Below are 10,542 nucleotides of genomic sequence, written 5' to 3'. Positions count from 1 at the left end.
TATGTATACATATAGCTGATTCACTTTGTTATACAGCAGAAACTAACACAATATTGTAAAGCAATTATACTTCAACAAAGATGTAAAAAAACAAACAAAAAACCCCTTCCAAAAAACAAACAAAAAAATGATGATGATGAAGGGAAAGGGGGAGGGGCAATATAAGGGTAGGAGATTAAGAGGTACAAACTATTATGTTTAAAATAAGCTATAAGGATATATTGTACAATTCAGGGAATATAGCCAATATTTTATAATAACTATAAATTGTGAATTATATATGGTATACCTCTAACTTATGTAATATTGTGCATCAACTATATTTCAATAAAATTTTTTTAAATAGTAATAATGGTAAATATTATGCTATATGTATTTTACCGTAATTAAAATTAAAAAAAATCTGTAGTAAAAATGAGTCATGATGATAATACTAATATAGACTTTAATATACCAGGAGCTGGTTTTTACTTTTGGGTTTTTTTTTTTTTTTTTTTTGGTTTTATTGGGTCTTAGTTGCAGCACTCGGGATCTTACTTGTGACATGCAGGCTCCTTAGTCGCGGCATGCATGCAGGATCTAGTTCCCAGACCAGGGATGGAACCCAGGCCTCCTGCATTGGGAGCATGGAGTCTTACTCACTGGACCACCAGGGAAGTCCCATCCAGGAGCTGTTTTTAGAACTTTACGTAAGTTAACTCATTTGATCCTCACAATGACCCTATGAGCACCATTATTATCCCCATTTTACAGATGAGAAAGCTAAGGCACAAAACAGTAGAGTGATGTGACCATGGTCACATAGCCTATAAGTGGCAGAGCTGCGATTTGAAGACAGGCCATCTGGCTCCAGAGTCTGTGGTTTCAGGGACCTAATCCCAGTACACAGACAAACTGAGGAGGCATTGAAAGTTCATATTCAAGGGAGGATTGCCTTGAATATTCAACGATCAACTGTTGAAATGAGAAGAGGCTAAGATCATAGAGCACACTCGCTTGTGTGAACAAAAAGCCTGGACCGACCACTACTAGATGGATCGTCTTGAGAAGCGGGAAGCCAGGGCTTGAAGCTCTGTGGGCCACAGAGTTGTCGGGCACCTCCAGTGGACACCAGGACTGAGAGGGTATATTGCCAACATTTATTGTGAGCTTGGCATGTGCCGCGCTCTGTTCTAAGAGTTTACATATCTTAACACAGCCAACGCTTACAGCAACACTACGGAGCACTTCTGTTTTAATGACGAGGAGATAGGGGAATTCTCTGGTGGTCCAGTGGTAAGGACTCTGCACTTTCACTGCTGTGGGCCCAGGTTCGATCCCTGGTTGGGAAACTAAGATTTCGCAAGCCGCGCCATGCAGACCAAAAATAAATAAACAAATAAAGATGAGTAGAAGGGTGGAGTGCTTAAGGGACCGGCCCAAGACCACACAGCTGATGGTGGTACAGAAATCAGGAGCGTCATATCCAAGCAAGATTGCTGGAGTTTTAATCCCTTTATGTGAAATGGAGTTGACGATTGCTGGATCTGAAAGGTTTGTCACGATGAAAATAAATATGAGAGAACTTTGGAAAGCAGGTAGAACCATTCCAAAGTGGACCAGCATTTGCCTTTTGCTGGTTCTAGGTTTGGGCCATAATTCTCTGATCTCCTCTTGTTGAAAATTCTATTTTTGAGAATCTTAAGCCTGAGCGTCCCGTTCAGGGACACTTAGGAAAGCCCCCTTCCAGGACCAGGTCCTCAGAAGATGCCTGCAGTAGGGAAATAACCTTGGTCACAGGAGCCAAATTCTCTGCTCAATAGCTGACACACAATCGATGCCATCAACCGTCTCAGGACAGACAGCCTCAAGGAAGTTAAAAGCAACGGCACTTGTACCCTTCTCTGAAGGCAACAGAACACACGTACATAAAAGCAAGGAGGCTTACATGTGAATATATGTAAACAGATATGTATTCTCACAGATATGTAGGAGCACGAACCTAGATGCATACATGTTATATATGCACACATGCACACAAATGATTTTGGGAGTGCTAGAAAAATCACTGAAGGAAGAATGGGAATAAGTGGCAGCTTGTCAGAAACAGAAAAAAATGAATCTAAGAAGAAAGTGGTAACGTGAAATAACAGAAAGGTCATGGGCTTTGGAGTCAGATGACCTTAGCCTCAAGTTCCTGCTCTGCCACATATTAACTGTGTGACCTCAAGCGAGCTGGTTAACCTCTCTGAGTTCTACTCTTTCATCCCGTGAAATGGGTATAAGTATTCCTGCCCTACAGGTTTTTGTGAAGAGAAAATGTGACAGGGAAGGCAACTGTCCGGGACCTGGTCACCTATCTGGTAGGTGCCAAAAAATATTGTATTTTTTTCCACTAAGATGAACGTACTGATAAGTGCTTGCCTCGTTCTGTATCCTGGTGCCCAATAATCCCTGGTGCTCTGATGCAGGAGGAGATCTAAAGAGAGCCTTTCATTTTCCAGAAGTGGATCTTATAGATGGCTCAGAGTTTTGAGGGGCCTGGGACTAGCTTGGGTCTGCTTCCTAACCTTAGAGAGATTTTCTAACTGAATTTTTCTGACAGTGTTTTGCCTGCTGTGTACTGAATTCTACAAGTAACAGGCCCAAGGAAACCCAATAAAGTTGGCATGGTCTTGGTGCAATGAATCAAGAGCCATGAGACGCCTGGCTGGTTCCAGACCTCCGGCATGCCCACACTCCTGCTGTTCACGCTGTGATCCCTACTCCCAGGTAAGAAGTACTTTGCCCTGGAATCTCCACCTGGGAGGTGAGCTATGTCTGTTCCCATCTCCTGTGCTCACCTGGCCTGCTTGGCCTCATCTCCCCCCATGGAGATCTTTGTCCTCCTGCTTCTGGGAGGATCCCTCTCCCGTGGTACAGGACTGTGCTCTTTGGTTGGGTCTGGACAGGTGATAAGAAGCTGGATGGATTCTCTAGCTCTGTCTCTGGTTGATATCTTTCCCACACCATTCCACTCAGAACATCTGTTCATATTGTTTGTCAAGTGACCGTAAGGGTTTCGATGAAACATTCCTGGCCACGGGACAACCTGGGGACTTGGCCAGCCTTTCAGCTGGACTCTCCCCACGTTCTCTGTTTCTTTCCTCCTGCTCTTGTCTTCATAGCTGTCTCTGCATCTTCAGACTCGCATGTTCCCTTATCCCCTTCCACACCCCATGCTGTGGGTGGCATCTTCTTCACCCAGGCCCACCCTCATCTGCAGTGCCCCCTCCAAAGCTACCCTTCCTTCCATCTGAACAGCCATGTTACTGCTCTTGGTTAGATGTTAGGAAGAAAGCAAGGTGATCTAGCCTGTGTTTGGGGATCACCTAGCTGCCTTTAAATCAGCAATGACTGGCTCACTAGCTCTGTGCCTTATAAGATATTTAATCTTTCTGAGCCTTAAGTACAAATTTTTAAAATGCAGACAGTAACAACTATTTGTTGGCCTAATTGCCACTTTCTCCATAAATAATGTCAAATCTCTTTTTCTTTCTTTCTTCTTCTTCTTTTTTTTTCCCTTGGACTACGCTTCCTGGAAGCCAAGTCTGAGTATGTAAGAGAAGAATAAAGCCGTTTTGTGTGTGAAGAGCTGCAGTACAAAGAACGCAGAACTTAATTCCGGCTCAGTTCTTCGCTGGGTGACTTCTGGCCAGTCACCCAAACTTTCTTATTCTTTATGATCTTATCTTTAAAATGGCAATAAAAATAATACCTCCCTCATCCCTAGGCTTGAGGGGAGGATTACACGAGAGGGAATGTATGACAGTGCTTTATGTGTTGTGAAAATTTGTGCAAATATCACGCGCAGCTACTGTTGTGATATTCTCTCTTCTGGCTAGAGAGATGTCCTTCAAAAGCTACTTCTCTCACCTGCTTTGTTTCCTTCTTATTTCCCTGCTATGAGATTGTGAATTTGTGGATAAAAGGGAGTGGAGAATGTCCATAGCAGCGTTATTTGTAACAGCAAAAAAGTGGAAACCATCCAAATGTCCATCAGTGGAGGAATGGAAAAACAAATTGTTGTATATTCTTACACTGGAATATTATTCAGCAATAAAAAGCAATGAAGTGAACCTTGAAAACATTATGGCAAGTGAAAGAAGCCAGTCACAAAAGTCAAATAGTGTCTGATTCCCTTCATGTGAAATGTTCAGAATAGGCAAGTCGTGGGAGACAAAGTAGATTGGGGGTTGCCAAGAGCTGGCAGACGTGGGAATGGAGGGCAGGGGATGCGGCATGACTGCTAATGAGAAGGAGTTTCTTTGTGGGGTGATGAAATGTTCTGGAATTCATTCTGTACAGCTGTGTGAATACACTAGCAATCACCGAGTGGTGTACTTTCAATGGGAGAATTGTATGGTATGGGAATTAATCTTCATGAGGCTCTTACATATCTTTTTTAAAGGAGTGGCGATACAACTCTGCTTTTCCTCTTTTATCCCCTGGTCTGATACCCGTAGGGAGTTCCCTTGGGGAAAGTTTGGCTACACTTGGGCCCCCGACTTGAGTCCATTTCCCGCGCGCCGTTGCTGGTTTCTCCCTTGTCCCCTTTGGACGGGACCAAATCCCCCGTGACAAAGCCCCCTTCACTGTCCTGCCTCCATGCACTGAGGACTCTAATAAAACTCCTGCCTCCTGTGCTGTAACATTGTTTCGTGAGGGTGGGGAACTCACCTTGGTGCTCCCCCAGTGAGAGACGCCAAATAAATATTGTTGAGTGAATGGCTGATGGGGAGGTTGGGGTATGGGGAGGCGGAATGACTGCTAACAGGCGGGGGTGATGAAATGCCCTAAAATGGATTCTGCCGATGCTTAGTGCTATTCACCTAACAAAGGGGTTCTCCTTAAGTTCCTTTAGATATTGACCTCTAATATATCAATACCTCTTAAGGGCTTGTTTACACCTCCTCAGGGCCCGTAACAACCTCACGGGAAGTGGCAGAGTTCTCTCATTTAATCCTTGCAGCAACGAGGGAGGGGCTAAGAGGCGTGTTCAGGGCTGGAGAGATGGAGGGCCATTATTCACTCCCAGGCCTGCTAAGCTTCCAGAACCCACCCTCTTTATGATACCTCTGTGGCCTAATAGAGCACTGATAGCATTGGAAGGGGAGGGTGATTGGGAAGGCTGAAGAAGAAAGAAAAGCTCGAAGTCACCGCTAATCAAGGACCCCTAGGAAATGCATGAGAAGCATCTCCAACATGTGAGGGCGAGTCACTGGGGTCTCCACCACCTCTTCAGGGTCACAGTCAATGAGTTGCACAGCTGGCGTCAAATATGCTCACCCCCTGCTGACCCAAGCCTGCTTCCCAGCAGCAGCAAGGGTCCTCTTGGTGACGTGGAAGCATCTGTGCAGGGAGCTGGGCGCCACGTGATCGCTCAGGGTCCTCAGCTGCAGCCCCTGGGCCAGGTGCTTCCACTGACAACGAGGTTCCTGAGCTTGGGGCTTCACTTCCCAGTCAGAAAGTCCCGCCAGGCAAAGCCAAGAAGACACCAGCGGCAGCATCATTAAATTATAACAAGCCCTGAAACTCAGACTCAGCCCTGGGTCTGTTTGCCTTTGCGGGTCAGGAGGAAGCGTGTGATTGGCTGGCTGAGCTCGGCCTAGAAGGCCTTATCTCTGACTGGTTATTATTTGATTAAAGAGGGCTTCCTCCTCCTGTGGTGTTTCGAAACTGTGCTGGGAGAGTTGCTGCTGCCTGGGGACTTTTTCTGAGGTTACTACCGAGCACCCAAAGACCTTCAGTCTTTGGCCGTACAAACAAGCACCCCGAAGAGATTTTCATTCAGCCCCACACTCAGGCTGGGGCTGTTTTCTCCAGAGTCTCCATCAGCTTTGCTAATCAACTGGTTGGAAATAAGTCCTCAAACAGCACAAAGTCAAGGATACAGGTATTAAAAATTTTTTTTTTTCTGGGGCTGTGGGTCTAATTTCTTAGGATGTCAAGACATTAGAAATGGGGGTGGGGAAAGGGCTGGGGCAGTAAAATGGAAAGCAGGAAAGGCAGAGAAAGTGGAGGAAGGAAGTGGAAGGAAAGAGAACTCAGAATCTTGGAATTCTACAGAACGGCAGAGCCAAGGAATGAGCTGTCTGCAGCTGGACAGAGCTGTAAGCGCGATCGTGAGGTATCGTCCGGGTCTGCGTGTTTTGCCCCCATGAAATCCTTCCCCAGGTCTAGCTGCCCCCTTGGCCTCCTTGTCATCCTTCCCGCTGGCTCAGAACCCCGAAGTCCTGAGAGGGTTCTGCACACTTTATGAGAAATCCAGTTGCTTCAGCTTGAAACGTTGTCACATCCGATCCTCAAAGCCCTACTTGGTGGTGCCAATCCTCGTGATGTTGGCATCAGAGAAGGAAGAGTGGGACCAAGCTCCTTGTTGAGGAGAACTTGTCTCCCGCGCTGTCTGGGATCTGCACCTGATGTGTCCTGTCCATTCTCATCCTCATTATAGTCCCACCTCGGTGGTGTTTCTTGAGCTTGAGGTGGGCAGACAGAGCTTGACGTCAAAGGACGTCCTTGCTACGGATGGCAGCTGGGCTCCTTGCGGTGCCAGCAGGGACTTAGTCACTTGGAATGAAGGTGAAAGGGAGATGACAGTATGGATTCCGTCCTCTCTAATTGTTAGGTTTAGCTGGAGGTGGTTGAGGAGGGGAGGATATGATACAAAAATAAGAGAAACGATTTTATTTTGGCATTAACTGGAAAAGAATACTTTTATGCTGAATGGTTATTCTTAAAACTGATTTTTCCCTATGCATTTTAGGTTAAGAGATAGCCATGCCAACTGCGTTTCCTTTCTCTAGTCTTGGTGGCTGTCTTAATCTCCAAATGTTTCCATCTGTGTTGTCTTAACTCTTGAGTGTTTGTATACGGATTGTCCCTGCTTTGTTAGCTGCGGCAGGATGCTGTCAAGGCTTGGTCTCAAAACTGCTCCACAGGATGGAAGATGGTTCTTCTTGCTGACTGCTTCGTGGTTCCCAGGGAGTTTTCTCTACTGAGGTCCTACTGTATTTCTTGAGACTGTTCAGAGTAATTGGTCTGAGAAGTTCATCAAAGTGAATCCTGCTTCCCCCTCATAATTTCAAGAGAAATATCAAGAGGTAGAGGAGAAGCCCAGGACACAGGGTTATGCTTCCTGGACCCTGATCTAGCAACAGGCTTGGTAAGACCGGGCACCTGCCCGGGGACACAGCTCTGAGCTGTCCTCTGTTCTAGAGCCATCCCTCTCCTGTTCCTCCTCTCTCCCAGATGTCTTGGGCATCTGGTTCTAGAACATCACAGCCAAGGCCCGCAGGTTAAGGGGATCTCCCCAGTCTGCTAATCTTGGTTAGAAGAGTAGTGCAGCATGGGGGAAGGGTCATTCAGATCCATTGCTGGAGTTTGCTTTTTCAACTTGTTATTTAAATTGTCTAAGCCCCAAGTTCCTCATCTGTAAAATAGGTATAATACTTCTCTCATGGGGTTACTTTGCGAATAGAGATTCTGCTTTCATTCATAGCGGTGTGTGCCTACTGTGCGTGAGGCGTTGGGATATAGTGGAGAATGGGGCAGAGAAAGCTCGCTGCTCTCCTGGAGGTTACAGGTAAACGGGGTGGGAGGTGATAGGCAGTAAAAATATCACACAAATAAATAGGTCATCCCCATCTGTGATGAGAAAAAGAACAAAGGACCTGATCTGGATGGGGGTGGAAAGCTAGTCAAGAAAGCCCTCTCTGAAGAACTGAATGATTCCTAAGACTGAGTTGCTGCTCGCTGGTGTTTTATGATTCCTTGACCCACAGCAGGATAGAGCCAGATCAAACGGGAGCCTCCTGACTCCCTGTCCAGTGCTCTTCTACCCAGCGGCCTCCACTGCTGGAGAGAGGCTGGGCCCAAACTCAGGGAGGGTAGGAGGAAGAAGTGGCCGATTCTGTCTCCTAGAATCCCTTTTCTGCAGCACCTCCTTCCTACTCCCCAGCTGGAGCCCAGTGTCCTCACTCCCCTGGGATCTTTTCTATCAGATGAAAATCCCTAACCCCTTCCCAGGGATGCTGGCATGGGAGGGGCCAGATAAGAGGCTCTCTGTGTCTTTCTCCCCCAGGTTCCTACATGTCCATCCTGGATGACTAACCCACCTGGGGCGGTCATCTCTGGTGGTGAAATTCCATGCACAAGCAGGCTGGGAGGAGAGCAGGGAGCTGAGGACTTGGGGGTGGGCCCATCATCTTCTCTGGCTGCCCATGAGTGTGCCGAAGGCTGCCCCCTTCCTCACCCACTCAGCCTCCGAGGAGCACCGTGTTCCTTTCGCACTGTACACGGTGTCTATTGTGAGCCTTCTGGCAGGGGCTTCAGTGACGGCTCTTGTAAGGAGCTGGTTAGCATTTTTTCCAGACAAAGCCAGTTCTGGGAGGTGCTGGGGAGGCTAAACCTGCAGAGAGTGATGAAAGGAAATGGTCAGTCTCAGGCTCCTGAAAGAACAGCGTCAGCATCTTCAATTCTCTCCCACCTTCCCCGTGGGGAACCCTGTCCCCGTGACCCTCAGAGGCATATCAATTCTCCCTTCGTCTCCTCTTCCTTAGCTGGGGCCTCACTCTTTTGCCTTCAGCTGTCTGCTAGCCAGCCCCCACCTGTTGCTTGCTCGCCACAGTAAGGCTTAGTAGGACCTCCCAGGGTCATCAGTGTTTTAGCCAGTGATGCCTGAAGGGAGCAGTCATGGTGGGAAGACAGGCAGTAGGATTGATACCTCAAGGCACATAACTGTCTTCAGCTGAATTCAGGATTTAAAATCCTCTGTTTGGTGGGAGAGTCACAGAGGATTGGATGGTGAGAAAGGAGCAGAGATGCCATGCCATAAATAATACGCTACACAAGACCATTTCCAACAAGACTTTTTTTTTTTGCGGTACGCGGGCCTCTCACTGTTGTGGCCTCTCCCGTTGCGGAGCACAGGCTCCGGACGCGCAGGCTCAGCGGCCATGGCTCACGGGCCCAGCCGCTCCGCGGCATGTGGGATTTTCCCGGACACGAACCCGTGTCCCCTGCATCGGCAGGCGGACTCTCAACCGCTGCGCCACCAGGGAAGCCCTCCAACAAGACTTTGAATAGCGAGTAGTACCCCAAAGCAAATTCTCCCCAATAGGTCGTAAGAGGAAAATGGCAGGATATTTGCAATGGGAAACTCACTCTCACCGTTCAGTTCCCAGAACCCACAGCCTTGCTAATCCCACCAAGGTGGAGCTCAGTTCTCCACCTGCCGAGCTGCATTTCAGATGTTTAGTGGGGCTCTGGCTGTCACACTGAGCTGGCTAATGAAAACGCTCCATCATCCCCCCTGGGCTCCTGAGTCCTCTCCCCACCCCATCCTCCCCTTGCCTCAGCGCACCTGCTTGGTAAGCTTTGCATTTGGCCTCCACCCAGTGCCCGGTGGGGATGGCAGGATGTCTAGCTGAGGTTTGCTCTGTCTATTGTGCTTCAACATCCTGCCAAAAATCAGATTGGCTCAAGAAAAAAAAAAGACACCCAAAATGAGTCTTGAAAGAAAGCAACATCCAGTTCCCCGTGGGCTGGACTTTCTCTGCAGGGAAGGGGTACTTGTTGTGGAACTGAAGCCTGGTGTCTCCTGGTAACTGTGTCGGTGATGTTTTCTTTGAGTCAATTCCAGAAAGTGATTATGAGGAACGAGGGCCTGGGGAAAGTGAAAACCTCGGGACTGAGAACTCTCCTCAGACTTGGCAATGGGGAAACGGGAAGATCAGGCAGCAGGCAGGCAGGAGGCTGGCTGCCCCACACTCTCGGCCCTGCTTCTGTTCAGACAGCTGCTCAGACGCAGGCAGCAGAGCTGAGCCTTCGCTCAGCGGTCCCCTGGCACCTTCCTGGGGCAGCAACAGTCCGAGCTCCCATCAAGCTCCCCTTGGGGCGCATTTTAATTATCTTGTGGGCGGATGCTCAGGGTGAGCCTGCCGGGTAGGATGGAGGTGGAGCCCCCTTCCACTACACTAGGCAGAAACTGCATGCGTGATTAGATAATAGAAAATGTGCCTTCTAATCCTCAGATCATGTGGGTCCTGGAAGCAGCACCGTGTGTCCCTTGTGCTTTGCCATTGCTCCTTCAAAGGCCCGCTTGCTATACTACCACATCTAATTAGCTCTGTGACTCAGGGCAACGAGGTACAGACACTACTCTCAAGGAACTTAAAGCACAGTGGAAGAGACGGGTGATTAAACAAGCAACGTCCTGTAGCATTACAGCGTGGAGGGTGCCTCCACAGAGCGGTAGTTTATTCTCAGGGCAACTCCTGTGCCCCCATTTCTACCCCTCCCCCGTCCCTATCCTTGGCCTGGGATATCTTCTCCATTCAAGCTGGGTCTCAAGTCTCATTCTTCTCCACACAACTCCAGTGGCTACTCACAGTACCCAGATTCCACACCGCAGAGAGATGCTGGTCTATGAGGTTTTTCCAGTCTCTGGTGACACATGAACTAAGGACAAAGTAGCACGTCTTTAAGATGGCTGTGGGTGTTCAACTTGAGAAACTTCCCCTT

The 10,542-nt window shown here is 48.1% G+C and overlaps 1 protein-coding gene across 2 annotated transcripts in view; it reads left to right on the top strand.

Annotated features, from left to right (window-relative positions):
- Nucleotides 1-5,766: 5,766 nt before the first annotated feature.
- Nucleotides 5,767-10,542, top strand: part of GPAM (glycerol-3-phosphate acyltransferase, mitochondrial) — a 70,049-nt gene continuing 65,273 nt past the window's right edge. The window contains exon 1 of one of the 2 annotated variants that reach the window (XM_004265843.3): nucleotides 5,767-5,914. The gene's annotated coding sequence lies outside the window, so the exon portion shown is untranslated. The remainder of the gene's footprint in view (nucleotides 5,915-10,542) is intronic. The other variant, XM_049697051.1, reaches the window with a different exon arrangement.

Source organism: Orcinus orca, chromosome 14 (genome assembly GCF_937001465.1).
Source record: "Orcinus orca chromosome 14, mOrcOrc1.1, whole genome shotgun sequence".
In the NCBI taxonomy this organism is placed as follows: Eukaryota; Metazoa; Chordata; class Mammalia; order Artiodactyla; family Delphinidae; genus Orcinus; species Orcinus orca.
Note: the sequence above shows the minus strand (reverse complement) of the source record. Positions and strands in the feature narration are given on the sequence as shown.